Source organism: Pseudorca crassidens, chromosome 5, assembly GCF_039906515.1.
Source record: "Pseudorca crassidens isolate mPseCra1 chromosome 5, mPseCra1.hap1, whole genome shotgun sequence".
Lineage (NCBI taxonomy): Eukaryota > Metazoa > Chordata > Mammalia > Artiodactyla > Delphinidae > Pseudorca > Pseudorca crassidens.
The window spans coordinates 60,747,714-60,763,223 of record NC_090300.1 but is presented as its reverse complement, the minus strand read 5'-3'; the positions used below and the strand labels follow the sequence as shown (position 1 = coordinate 60,763,223).

The 15,510-nt window shown below is 39.2% G+C and overlaps 1 long non-coding RNA gene across 1 annotated transcript in view; it reads right to left on the bottom strand.

Moving 5' to 3' along the window:
* The window catches only part of LOC137224439 (uncharacterized), a 227,200-nt gene that overhangs the window by 99,079 nt on the left and 112,611 nt on the right, over positions 1–15,510 (bottom strand). The window lies entirely within an intron of this gene.

Below are 15,510 nucleotides of genomic sequence, written 5' to 3'. Positions count from 1 at the left end.
GCTCAGAGATGGTGATTCTCCAACGTTTCATGGCCAGGGAGAGGAATAGTCACAGTGTAAACCCGGCTCAGCTTGATGCCAGAGCTTCCTCTCTTTTGCTGACCATCAGCTGCCTCCAGGGGACTGACTGGCTCCGGTGGGCATTTGATGTTACTCAATTTTTTTTTTTTTTTTTTTTTTTTACTGTACGCGGGCCTCTCACTGTTGTGGCCTCTCCTGTTGCGGAGCACAGGCTCCGGACACGCATGCTCAGTGGCCATGGCTCACGGGCCCAGCTGCTCCGCAGCATGTGGGATCTTCCTGGACCGGGGCACGAACCCGCGTCCCCTGCACTAGCAGGCAGACTCTCAACCACTGTGCCACCAGGGAAGCCCTGATGTTACCCAATTTTTGATAAGATCAGACCTTCTCCACTGGCCTCATAATAATAAAAAAAAAATTGTATAAAATACCAAGAATTCTTATAAAATTCTTATAAAATACAGAAGTCTTTCATGTGAAGGAGGCACACAAGGGTTTGTGGTTCCCACCAGCAGCATGTGCTAATAGAAATGCCCTCCACAAGGACACAGCTGCTCATTCTGACACATATAAAGCCTTCATTACATTGAAGGTAAACTTTCAAGTCAAAGACAGAACCAGTCCTGGGAACCATATAGCCATATATAGTTTAGTGTTTTTCACACAAAGGATAACATCCAAACTTTCTAAGTAATACACGGTTTACAATCCTTAGCGCTCTCTGTCAAACTGCTAATCAAATGGCTTGGTAACACCCAACAGAATGGTCTTTCCTGTCCTTCCCATTTTATCACTCATCCTTTTTTATTCCAAATTAATTCAGTCCGCTTACACTTAGAAGTTTGGAAGAGTGTAAGTCACTCTTTTACCGTAACTCAAAATCAAATTAAAGGCCAATGTATCTCATCAGGAATGGCCTAATGTGAAAGACCAAAGAGAATCTGGATTAAATGTGAATAATTTTGAAGAGCAATTTAAAAAAATATTGATTCCACCTTGGTATACAGGACTCACAGAGAAAAAAAGAAGGCATTTGCCCACCCTCACAAAAGAAGAAGTTTTTAAAAAGCTATCACTTCTTTAATTTCAAAACCAGAACGATAGCTGCTTTCATAGATGTAATTGCTTTCAGTCTCTCTCACTTAACATCGCCACCCATCTGAGCGCCAAGACCAGCAGTATCAGCATCACTGTGGAACTGATGAGAAGTGCAGAATCTCATCCTGCCCCCACCACAGACCTGATGAATCAGAATCAGCATATTAAGAAGTACTCTCCTCCCAAGTGATTCAGATACACGTTTATAATCATTGATCTACTGAACCTCAGCACAGAGACAAGTATTCCTTTTCTTGGAGATTATACTAGAAATAATAGTTCCACTAAAAATAACAATAACGTAGTAGTAGAAATAATGATAGAATAATAATATAAACAATAATATCTCTAGAATAATAATTCCACTGGCGTTATATCTGAAAACAAAGACTGATCTTTTATAAAAAAATGGAGATGACTTTAAACTTATTATTTTCAAGATAAGCTCTATGATTACATTCAAATTTTTTTTTGTAAACTGTTTTGTTGACATTGATATAGCCAAAGGTTGAGTGAATGCATTTCTTCAAGTGTATGTAGGGATAACATTGCCTACCCCACAGAATTGTGATGAGAATTAATAAGAAAATGTGTGAACAGCGCCTGGCATAGGGCAGGCAGTCAGAAGTAGTAGGCACTATTCGTAACCATCGTTACTAATTTTTATACCAGAGCCCAAGCAGATTAACTGGCCAATTTAACTGGCCTCCTAATAACTTTTGTTTTCTCCTCTGCCCTTTATCATAGGATGTGTGGATTTATAATCATAGCAAAGCTTGATTTTACCTTCCTTAAATTTCTAGATATGTAAACGGTGAGTCTAGAAAAAGGAAATTCTCCAAATATGCAAGACATTAAAATACTGATTTCTACATTCTCCTGTGACTCAAAAATAAACAGTACAATATTCATCAGTACAATTATAATTAGAATAGGAAATGCTTCAGTTAGACTCCTTCTCATGACAAAGATTATCAAGTTACCATTCCCTTAACATTCTCTCTCATGAGACAAGCCCACCACAATCTGTATCTGTCAACATTGTTGTCATTTCTAACCGTAGCCTCAGAACTGTGAGTTGTATAATTATCACTATGCCATATTAGCATTTGTGGGTTCCCTCGATACTAATAGGATGCAAAAGGTGACATGTATATGGATTGTGTCAAGTTGTCACACTGCACAAAAACATGGTCCTAATCCCATAGGCCGTAATATTCACCTAATGATACACTTATGTCACAGAAGTACATAAACAGCATTCCGCTGCCCGTTAAGTCTTCCTTGCAGTAGGATGAGCTCAGTGGGATGTATGTGAATGAGTGATCTCATGTCATATGAGATGATTAAAAATGAGTGGGTCCCTTTTAGAGATTAGTGGTTGTTAAATTATTTCAGTCACTTGCTATTCATGATGAATAATAAATCACTCTCAGCAACTGCTGTTCTATTCCTTTATTACATGAGGATGTTTAGAAGCTAATTACTCTGAGGTAGCTTCCCCAGCAAAAATGGAGTGAGGGGATGAGGAATCCCAGTTCTGATTGCATTTTTATGCTGGGCCTGACATTTAGCCAGTTTTTTTTAGGGTTACTCATAGTTATATCTGTTTCCTAGTTTTCTTTCAGACTTCTGCTTAGAATTTCCTAGTGTTTTAAAGGCTGTTGGGGAGTCTTTGAAGATCAAAAAGCTATTAATCTAAACTAGTACTTCCTAGAACTGTGTAATATCAGCCTCTATTTGGTAGGTGTCTGGAGGGCTCATTTCCTTACTGAGCATTTGTTAAACTCTGCACAGAACATACAACAGAATCAGCCTCTTCCTTCTAAGTGTGCAATTAATCAATTCCTTCCGCCAGTGTTATTGAGTGCCTACTACATACTCAACACTCTGAGATTGTGGAAAAGGAGAATATAACCCATGTTTGTTGGCTCTGAAAGAACTTAAAATCAAATCAGTGAGATAATTAATATACATTAAAAAAATGATAAAAGATTCAATAAATATCTATTGTACATGAACCTTGGCCCATGCACTGTGCTAGGTACTTTTGCAAACATTATGTCATCTAATTTAATCATAACAATATTTGGAAAGAATCTTAACCATTTTACAGATAAAGAAATTGAAGCTCAGAGAGGAGACTTTTATGTTCAAACAGCTGGTCAGTAGCAAAACTGAGACTCAAACCCCTCTGAACTCCAAGCCCAGTACACTTTCCAAAACTCCTTATGCTCCTAACTGAATGAGGCTGTTCCTTTTTTTTTTTTTTTAAGTAACCCTTACTGAATAATTAGAGGGAAAAAAGGAATAAAGGTCATAATTCTGGAAAAAAACCCCACAAAAAACAAAATTCCATATGTTCCAAACACAATATGTAAGATAATTAAGTGCTAATTTGTGTGGAGAGAAGACTAAGTTTTGTAGTTCATTAAAAAGAGCCTACAGATATCAAATAAGCCTCTGAAGATACAGGGCCTTCACTGAGTGAGGCTTTGAAGGCTGAAAACGATGCAAGGGGCAGGGGAGAAAGGGAACAACAGGAGTAAAAGCCCAGAGATGAAAATGGGGACAGGACATGGGAGGAGCTACTCCAAGTTGAACTTGAGCGACTGTACAAATTGTGTGGGAGATTAATTGATTAGGTTTCCCAGGCAGATAGGACCAGATTTTGAAGGATCTAGAAGATTAAGCAAGGGGCCATTAGATGTCATGCAGTAGGAAAGAGAGCTACAGAAGAGTATTCTTTCCCTGACCAAATTTTAGTCAGGTTCCTCTGAGCTGCCTCCTCAACTGGGCCTCAATCTTGGCCTGTGGGAACTGCAAACTCTCAGCACAAGCAATTTTGTCCACCCCACACACTAAGAGACTTAAACAAACTCTAGTGTGGCTTCTATAAGCCTGAGGATATGTGCCTAGGATGACCCCAGTCCCCTTAAAATGCCTGGCTGAGAAGGCTCAACACTGTAACAAGAATTCACTGTTTCAGCCAACATCTGACTACAGACCCCTCACCTTCCTTTTCTTAGAGCATTTTCTTTAGAAAACTTGGAATTATAAATCCTTTCTCTGTCCCTTTGAGATGTATCTTCCACAGCCCATGGATATCTTTTTCAAGGAGCCATCCCTTTGAAATGAAATCTTCAGGAAAGGCAGGGCCCCTGTTGCCTAGTCTCTGTGGGAGGGTAGGAGCCTAACTTTGATAAGCAACAGTTAGGGAGCACAGATGGCCTAATCACATCAACTAACACCACCCCCAACCCACATCCCCACCCCTACAATGTCTTTCAGTACTTTTCCTTTAGCACTCTCCAGCATTTAAAAAAGCCTCTCACCTTTAGTTTCAGTGGCACTGAGTTCAGTTTATAATTGAGTCTCTCCCCCCTACTGCAGTAGCCTGAAAAAAAATCTGTCTTGCCATCTTTAACAAACATCCAGCTCTATTTCTCTTTGACAGTATTGAGCAGGAAAATGACAATAAAAGCAATGTTTAGCTTAGCAGCAAGAGTAATCTTCTCCTTTAAAATACTTCAGTGGAACCCTATCGCCTCCAGGTTAAAACCCAAAGAATTGAGCATGGCACATAGGGTCCTTCAGGTCCTGGCTCTTGCCTACCATTCCAGCCTCATATTTCACCACTGTGCAACCAATACCCAGAGTTATACCCAGCTATAATGTAAGCCTGCCCTTCCTGAAACAGATCATACTTGTTTCTCATCTCCATAATTTTTCAAAGGCTATATTCTTTGCCTGGAATAGTAGGAAGAATAGCTAGCATTTCTTGAGCATTTAAAGTGCAATAGGCGGTGGACCTTCAGGATGGCGGAGGAATAAGATGTGGAGATCCCCTTCCTCCCCACAAATACATCAAAAATACATCTGCATGTGGAACAACTACTACAGAACACCTACTGAACGCTGGCAGAAGACCTCAGACTTCCCAAAAGGCAAGAAAATCCTCATGTACCTGGGTAGGGCAAAAGAAAAAAGGAAAAACAGAAACAAACGAATAGGGACAGGACCTGCACCTCTGGGAGGGAGCTGTGAAGGAAGAAAATTTCCACACACGAGGAAGCCCCTTCACTGGCAGAGACTGGGGGTGGGCAGGGGGGAAGCTTCAGAGCCATGGAGGAGAGCACAGCAACACGGGTGCAGAGGGCAAAGAAGAGATTCCCGCACAGAGGATCCGTGCCGACCAGCACTCACCAGCTTGAGAGGCTTGTCTGCTCACCCACCAGGGTGGGTGGGGTCTGGAGCTGAGGCTAAGGCTTTAGAGGTCAGATCCCAGGGAGGGGACTGGGGTTGGCCATGTGAACACAACCTGAAGGGGGTTAGTGAGCCACAGCTAGCTGGGAGGGAGTCTGGGAAAAAGTCTGGAACTGCCTAAGAGGCAAGAGACCACTGTTTCAGGGTGCACGAGGAGAGAGGAGTCCTTCCCTGTCTGCCCACAGAAGGGAGAGCACCACCTAAACGAGCTCCAGATATGGGCGTGACCTGCGGTTATCAGCTTGGACACCAGAGACGGGCAAGAAACGTTAAGGCTGCTGATACAACCACCAAGAATCCTGTGTGCAAGCACAGGTCACTATCCAAATGCTCCCCACAAACCCCCTTGGGAGCCTGTGCAGCCCACCACTGCCAGGGTCCCGTGATCCAGGGACAACTGCCCCGGAAGAACACACAACGCACCTCAAGCTTTTGCAATGTCACATTAGCCTCTGCTGCTGCAGGCTCGCCTCGCATTCCAATTATAACTACCGTACCCCTCCCTCCCCTCAGCATGAGTAAGCCAGAGCTCCCTAATCTGCCGCTGCTTTAACTCCGTCCTGTCTGGGTGGAAACAGAAGCCTGAGGGCAACCTACACACAGAGGTGGAGCCAAACCCAAAGCTGAACACCAGGAGCTGTGCGAACAAAGAAGAGAAAGGGAAATCTCTCCCAGCAGCCTCAGGAGCAGATTAATTCCCCACAATCAACTTGAGGTACCTTGCATCTGTGGAATACCTGAATACAAAACGAATCAACCCAAAATTGAGTCAGTGGATTTTGGGAGCAACTGTAGACTTGGGGTTTGCTGTCTGAGACTGACTTGATTCTGACTTTTATGTTTATCTTAGTTTTTAGCGCTTGTTATCATTGGTGGATTTGTGCATTTGTTTGGTTGCTCTTTCCTTTTTTTGTTAACTTTTTTAAAAAATAATTTATTTTTAATATTATTTTATCTTATTTTTAATTTTTTTTTCTTTCTTTTTTTCTCCCTTTTCTTCTGAGCCGTGTGGCTGAAACGGTCTTGGTGCTCCAGCCTCCAGTCAGGCCTGAGCCTCTGAGGTAGGAGAGCCAAGTTCAGGACATTGGACCACCAGAGAACTCCTGGCCCCACGTAATATCAATCAGCGAGAGCTCTCCCAGAGATCTCCATCTCAACGCTAATACCCAGGTTCACTCAACAGCCAGCAAGCTCCCGTGCTAGACGCCCCATGCCAAACAACTAGCAAGGCAGGAGAACAAGCACACCCATTAGAAGAGAGGCTGCCTAAAATCATACTAAATTCACAGGCACTCCAAAACACACCACCGGACGCAGCCCTGCCCACCAGAAAGACAAGATCCAGCCTCATCCACAAGAACACAGGCACCAATCCCCTCCACCAGGAAATCTACACAACCCACTGAACCAACCTTACCCACTGGGGGCCAACACCAAAAACAATAGGAACTATGAACCTGCAGCCTGTGAAAAGGAGACCACAAAAAAAGTTATTTAAGCAAAATGCAAAGACAGAGAAATATGCAGCAGATGAAGGAGCAAGGTAAAAACCCACCAGACCAAACAAATGAAGAGGAAATAGGCAGTCTACCTGAAAAAGAATTCAAAGTAATGATAGTAAAGATGATCCAAAATCTTGGAAACAGAATGGAGAAAATACAAGGAACGTTTAACAAGGACCTAGAGGAACTAAAGAGCAAACAATGACGAACAACACAATGAACTTTAAAATTCTATAGAAGGAATCAATAGCAGAAAAACTGAGGCAGAAGAATGGAGAACTGACCTGGAAGGTAAAATAGTGGAAATAACTACCACAGAGCAGAATAAAGAAAAAAGAATGAAAAGAATTGAAGACACTCTCAGAGACCTATGGGACAACATTAAATGCACCAATATTTGAATTAAGGGGTCCCAGAAGAAGAAGAGAAAAAGAAAGGGTCTGAGAAAATATTTGAAGAGATTATAGTTGAAAACTTCCCTACTATGGGAAAGGAAATAGTCAATCAAATCCAGGAAGCAAAGAGAGTCCCATACAGGAAAAATCCAAGGAGAAACATGCCAAGACACATATTAATCAAACTATCAAAAATTAAACACAAAGAAAAAATATTAAAAGAAGCAAGGAGAAAGTAACAAATAACATATAAGGGAATCTCCAAAAGGTTAACAGCTGATCTATAAGCAGAAATTCTGCAAGCCAGAAGGGAGTGGAAGGAAATATTTAAAGTGATGAAGGGAAAATCCTACAACCAAGATCACTCTACCTGGCAAGGATCTCATTCAGATTCGACGGAGAAATTAAAACCTTTACACACAAGCAAAAGCTAAGAGAATTCAGTACCACCAAACCAGCTTTACAACAAATGCTAAAGGAACTTCTCTAGGCAGGAAACACAAAAGAAGGAAAAGACCTACAAAAACAAACCCAAAACAGATAAGAAAATGGTAATAGGAACATACATATCAATAATTACCTTAAATGTAAATGGATTAAATGCTCCAACCAAAGACATAGACTGGCTGAACAGATACAAAAACAAGACCTGCATATATGCTGTCTACAAGAGACAAACTTCAGACCTAGGGACACATACAGAATGAAAATGAGGGGATGGAAAAAGATATTCCATGCAACTGGAAATCAAAAGAAAGCTGCAGTAACAATTCTCATATCAGACAAAATGGACGTTAAAATAAAGACTATTACAAGAGACAAGAAGAACACTACATAATGATCAAGGGATCAATCCAAGAAGAAGATATAACAATTGTAAATATTTATGCACCCAACAAGGAGCACCTCAATACATAAGGCAAATGGTAACAGTCATAAAAGGGGAAATCAACAGTAACACAATCATAGTAGGGGACTATAAAACCCCACTTTCACCAATGGGCAGATAATCGAAAATGAAAATAAAGAAAGAAACACAAGCTTTAAATGACACATTAAACAAGATAGACTTAATTGATATTTATAGGACATTCCATCCAAAAACAACAGAATACACTTTCTTCTCAAGTGCTCATAGAACATTCTCCAGGATAGCTCATATCTGGGGTAAAAAATCAAGCCTTGGTAAATTTAAGAAATTTGAAATTATATCAAGTATCCTTTCCAAGCACAACACTATAAAACTACATATCAATTACAGGGAAAAAAAAACTGTGAAAAAAACAAACACATGGAGGCTAAACAATACACTACTAAATAACCAAGAGACCACTGAAGAAATCAAAGAGGAAATCAAAAAATACCTAGAAACAAATGACAATGAAAATACGATGATCCCAAACCTATGGGAAGCAGCAAAAGCAGTTCTAAGAGGGAAGTTTATAGCAATACAGTCCTACCTCATGAAACAAGAAACATCTCAAATAGACAACCTAACCTGACACCTAAAGCAATTAGAAAAAGAAGAACAAACAACCCCCAAAGTTAGGAAAAGGAAAGTAATCATGATAATCAGATCAGAAATAAATGAAAAAGAAATGAAGGAAACAATAGCAAAGATCAAAAAAACCAAAAGCTGGTTCTTTGATAAGATAAACACAATTGATAAACGACTAGCCAGACTCATCAAGAAAAAAAGGGAGAAGACTCAAATCAACAGAATTAGAAATGAAAAGGACATAACAACTGACAATGCAGAAATACAAAGGATCATGAGAGATTACTACAAGCAACTATATGCCAATAAAATGGACAACCTGGAAGAAATGGACAAATTCTTATAAAAGCACAACCTTCAAGACTAAACCAGGAAGAAATAGAATATATAAACTCACCTATCACAAGCACTGAAATTGAGACTGTGATGAAAAATCTTCCAACAAACAAGGGCCCAGGACTAGATGGCTTCACAGTCAAATTCTATCAAACATGTAGAGAAGAGCAAACACCTAACCTTCTCAAACTCTCCGAAAATACTACAGAGGGAGGAACACTCCCAAACTCATTCTATAAGGCCACCATCACCCTGATACCAAAACCAGGCAAAGATGTCACAAAAAAAGAAAACTACAGACCAATATCACTGATGAACACAGATGCAAAAATCGTCAACAAAATACTAGCAAACAGAATCTAACAGCACATTAAAAGGATCATACACCATGATCAAGTGGGGTTTATCCCAGGAATGCAAGGATTTTTCAATATATGCAAATCAATCAATGTGATATACCATATTAACAAATTGAAGGAGAAAAACCATATGATCATCTCAATAGATGCAGAAAAACTTTCGACAAAATTTAACACCATTTATGATAAAAACTCTCCAGAAAGAGGTACAGAGGGAACTTACCTCAACATAATAAAGGCCATATATAACAAACCTGCAGCCAACATCGTTCTCAATGGAGAAAAACAGAAACCATTTCCTCTAAGATCAGGAACAAGATGCCCATTCTCAACACTATTATTCAACATAGTTTTGGAAGTCTCAGCCACAGCAATCAGAGAAGAAAAATAAATAAAAGGAATCCAAATCAGAAAAGAAGAAGTAAAATTGTCACTGTTTTCAGATGACATGATACTATACATAGAGAATCCTAAAGATGCTACCAGAAAACTACTAGAGCTAATCAACGAAATTGGTAAAGTCGCAGGATACAATATTAATGCACAGAAATCTCTTGCATTCCTATATATTAATGATGAAAAATCTGAAAGAGAAATTAAGGAAACACTCCCATTTACCATTGCCACAAAAAGAATAAAATACCTAGGAATAAACCTACCTAAGGAGACAAAAGACCTGTATGCAGAAAACTATAAGACACTGAAGTTAAAGATGATGCAAACAGATGGAGAGATATACCATGTTCTTGGATTGGAAGAATAAACACTGTGAAAATGACTGTACTACCCAAAGTAATCTTCAAATTCAATGCAATACCTATCAAACTACCAATGGCATTTTTCACAGAACTAGAACAAAAACTTTCACAATTTGTATGGAGACACAAAAGACCCCGAATAGCCAAAGCAATCTTGAGAAAGAAAAACCAAGCTGGAGGACTCAGGCTACCAGACATCAGACTATACTACAAAGCTACAGTAATCAAGACAGTATGGTACTGGCACAGAAACAGAAATATAGATCAATGGAACAGGATAGAAAGCCCAGAGATAAACCCACGTACATATGGTCACCTTATCTTTGATAAAGGATGCAAGAATATTCAATGGAGAAAAGACTGCCTCTTCAATAAGTGGTGCTGGGAAAACTGGACAGCTACATGTAAAAAATGCCATTAGAACACTTCCTAACACCATACACAAAAATCAACTCAAAATGGATTAAAGACCTAAATGTAAGGCCAGACACAATAAATCTCTTAGAGAAAAACATAGGCAGAACACTCTTTGACATAAATCACAGCAAGATTTTTTTTGACCCACCTCCTAGAGAAATGGAAATTAAAACAAATATAAACAAATGGGACCTAATGAAACTTAAAAGCTTTTGCACAGCAAAGGAAACCATAAACTAGACAAAAAGACAACCCTCAGAGTGGGAGAAAATATTTGCAAACAGAGCAACTGACAAAGGATTAATCTCCAAAATATACAAGCAGCTCATGCAGCTCAGTATCAAAAAAACAAACAACCCATTCCAAAAATGGGCAGAAGATCTAAATAGACATTTCTCCAAAGAAGATATACAGATTGCCAGCAAACATGTGAAAGGATGCTCAACATCACTAATCATTAGGGAAATGCAAATCAAAACTACAATGAGGTATCACCTCACACTAGTCAGAATGGCCATTATCAACAAATCTACAAATAATAAATGCTAGAGAGGGTGTGGAGAAAAGGGAACCCTCTTGCACTGTTGGTGAGAATGTAAATTGATACAGCTACTATGGAGAACAGTATGGAGATCCTTAGAAGACTAAAAATAGAATATCATATGACCCAGGAATCCCACTACTGGGCATATACCCTGAGAAAACCATAATTCAAAACGGGTCATGTACCACAAAGTTCATTGAAGCTCTATTTACAATAGCCAGGACATGGAAGCTACCTAAGTGTCCATCGACAGATGAATGGATAAGAAGATGTGGCACATCTATACAATGGAATATTACTCAGCCATAAAAAGGAACGAAATTGAGTTATTTATAGTGAGGTGGATGGACGTAGAATCTTTCACAGAGAGTGAAGAAGTCAGAGAGAGAAAAACAAATACCGTTAACACATATCTATGGAATGTAAAAAAAAGGTTCTGATGAACATAGGGGCAGGACAGGAATAAAGACGTAGACATAGAGAATGGAATTCAGGACATGGGTAAGGGGGAAGGGTAAGCTGGGACAACATGAGAGAGCAGCAGTGACATATATACACTACCAAATATAAAATAGATAGCTAGTCGGAAGCAACCACATAGCACACTGAGATCAGCTTGGTGCTTTGTGACCACCTAGAGGGGTGGGATAGGGAGGGTGGGAGGGAGACGCAAGAGGGAGGGGATATGGTGATATATGTATACATATAGTTGATTCACTTTGCTATACAGCAGAAACTAACACACCATTGTAAAGCAATTATACTCCAACAAAGATGTTTAAAAAAAGGATTCATTCCTGGAAATAGTATTGTGGAGCCAAAGAAGAATGAAAAAATAGTTTCTATTTCTTCATAGTTATTTCTAAAACACTTTTATTAATTACTTTTAACTCTTACTTTATGTACACTATATCCTTTTCTGACCTGTTGGGGGATCTCCCCTCATAATAAGGAAATGCAGTGAGGCTGCTGCACTTTGTTTCCATACAAGTATAAAATTTAATCTTAGATAAGTAAAAATTAAAGCTCTTTATTCTTTTATCTTTAAAAAAAATAAAGTGCGGTAGGCTCTATCGTAAGAAATTTGTATTCATTAGCACCATTAATCCTCACCATTTTGTAAGGTAGATGGTCCCCTTTTGCACATGAGGCAACTAAGGTGCAATGAGTTTAGGTAATTTGCTTGAGATCACTCAAAGAATGGCAAAGCAGAATTTAACTCAGAGAATCTGAATCTCCCTCCTGAGTCAGCTTTTACTCAAGACCAAATATGCCATAATATTTCCCCTCTTCTCAGGCTATTTTCTTTTCCTGTCTTGTTCTCACAGCAAAATTCAAGGCATACTATAAAACTCAGCTCAAGTCTCCCCACCACTTGAAATAATCCCAATCCCTCTCGCCTCTGTTTTTATAGTGTTCTATGTTTACCCTCGGTATAGCCCTTGTCACATTGCAGAGACAGTGTTTTTCATCTATTTTTGTCTCTCCCACCTTGAAGGTAAAATGTCTGGTTCATTTTCATCCCAAGCCCAGTACTTGCCACAAAACACACACTCAGTTAAAGCCTGTTGAATAAAAGCTTGAAAGTGGAGAGAGACAAGCATGAGAAAAGTAGCTAGGAAAGCTCAATTAGTATTGGCAGTGAAGGACAAGTGAACATTTGACAGAAAAATCTGCAGACTTGCTGATTTGTCACATGGGATTATAAAGAAGAAGGAATTTTTAAAAATTGATCTGTTCAACATCTATTTACTGAACCTCTTTTGTGGGCCTAGCACTGTAGTCAGCACTTGGATGACACTGAAGTTTCCAGTGTGGTTACTAGGGAAACAGACCATTGTCAGGAATAGGGAAATCCTTCTTGAGAGCTGATTTGGTTGGGGATATGTACTGAAGAAAAAGAACTGGACATCTAAATTGGTGATTTACAAAATCTTTGAAATGAACACATCTGCATTTTTCTGTTATTTGATTTTTGGTTTATTTTTTCCAACAAGAAAAAAGATACATATTTGTCAATCATAGGAGTAAAGCTCATTTTAGCCCCATAGATTTTCTGTAGGTGGCAATGTAGGAAAGTGGTTTTAAATGAGCATTGGTTTGGTGGCTGCTAAATCAAGATTGCAGTGTTATTAGTGTTCCAAGGTTCTTACCATAAAACCCGAATTATTTGCTATTTTGCATAAATTTACATCCCAAATTAAGGGAATTTTAACCCACGTATGTGGGAGGAGAGGGAATGAAATTAATACAGTCTGTATAATTATATTCAAACCCAAATTAACAGGCTATTATGCATATCATATGCAGAATAATTTAGTAAATGCATCAACTTAATCAAGCCCAGGTGAAGGACAATGATCTACAGTCAGTGGTGTGCTGGTAAATGTTTAACAACTGGCTCTCTGGGAGAAAAACAGTTATGATGTGTAGGGTTTGCCAATTTCCGTGGTGAAAATACTCCCACCATGGACAACTTCCAGCTACCAGTCTGATATCTCTGAACACTGAATTGGGAACAGATGTGTGTATTTGGCCCTCAGGAGCCAGTATACATGGGTTCTGGCATATGACTGACCTCATCTGATGACTAAAACTTCCCCCATCTTGCTTATTGAGTTTCTAAACTGAAGAGCTACTTCTAAGAGGTGGACCCTCTAACTGGTGAAAGGAATGTCATTACCTATGAGAAGTGGCATTGCTAAACAGTGAGCCACATCTCTTAAGTTTTGGAAACTTGTGGTTCTTTGGAAAAGAACTAAAGAGCAAAAGTACAGAAAAGCAATTATTTTCCCTCATGGAATGGTGTGTGAATAAAGAGATATTTGCTCCACTCTTGGAACAATTCTGTCTGGTCTACCACTTCTGTGTGGTTCTAGATTATGTGCCGGGTGTGGAGTAGACCCACAGGTCACTATGGTGAAAGAAAGCAAGTACCTGACAGCACTGTAATTATCTGCTTACATGTTTCCCTCGTCTAGATTCTGAGCCCCCAAAACATCAACCATGTCTCATTCAGAATCATATCCCCAGTGAGACCATGACACATAGGGGGCTCTGGATTAATGTGTACATTGAATGAGGAAACGAGTGAACTTGCAGGGAAAACATTACTTTTATGGCATGTGCACTGCTTACTTAATAGGTACAATGACAGATGGAAAGCCTTTTGAAAAATGAAAGAATTAAACAAATGCTGGATATTATTATTATTACATCTCAAAAGAATATGTTGTAAACTCATTAGAGCAGTATGTGCTTTTCCAGTCAAGGATATTGACAATAATCTCTTGTAGATATAGAAGCCTCCAGGTTGTCGTGTAGTAAATGCCTTGAAGTACCACCTTCTAAATTATTGTCAACGTATGATAGATTACCAGCTCATATGTGTAAAGTACCTCAGCCCCTGGGAAAATAAGAAACTTTGTGATGGTGTTTCTAAGATCCATATTCTGACAGCAACTCTACCAGAATGGGTTACTTGTTACATTTTTCTGCTTAGCTTATTTTTCAGCTGTTTCTTTGAAGCTTCTACTGAACATTTAGTTAAGTTCTACTGTATTCATTTTATCAAAGAGCAGAATATCCAGTGTGTGGACCATAATTTGTTGATCTGTCAATATGCATCACCTCAAAAGTTTTCAAAAGTGGGTATCAAGCAGGTCAGAATCATCTAGGAAATCTCTTCACACTACATGTTTGCCCAGAAATTCTGATAGGCCCATAATGTGATGTGTCCCTTTCCTCCCTACAGGCTGCAAAATCACTGTTTCAGAGGAATGTGTGTTATATCCCTCAGATCCAATGGATAGAAAAACCAAAAGATTGAGAACCAGTGATCTGAAATAATTTGAGATAAGTGTTTATTGAATACTATTCTATATAAAGTTGAATATTAGAGCTGAAAGGCATCTTTAAGAAGATGAAATTGCCTTTCACCTTACCAGTGAGTAACTGAGGCCTAGAGAGGTCAGGTGGTGGTCAGTGGGAAGGCAGGGCTGACACCTAACTGTTCAGTGTTTTTACATCTGTTTGTGGCTTCTCTCCTCACTGACAATTTTACCACAATAGGCATCTCAGTGCTAATTGTCAGGGTAAAACATTCAAAATGCCATTTTACCTGTTGGCACCATCTTAGTTGGTGCACAGTCCGTTTACGAATTTGTTGGATTAATAATTCTTTTATAATTTGGTATAAATTTCTTTGCCTTTCTCCGTGGTACTCATCTCCTTGACCCCATTTCCCACTTCTACATCAATGTCTGTGCCACATATTTTATAAAGCCCAACCTTCTATCATTATTCAGTGAGTGTTA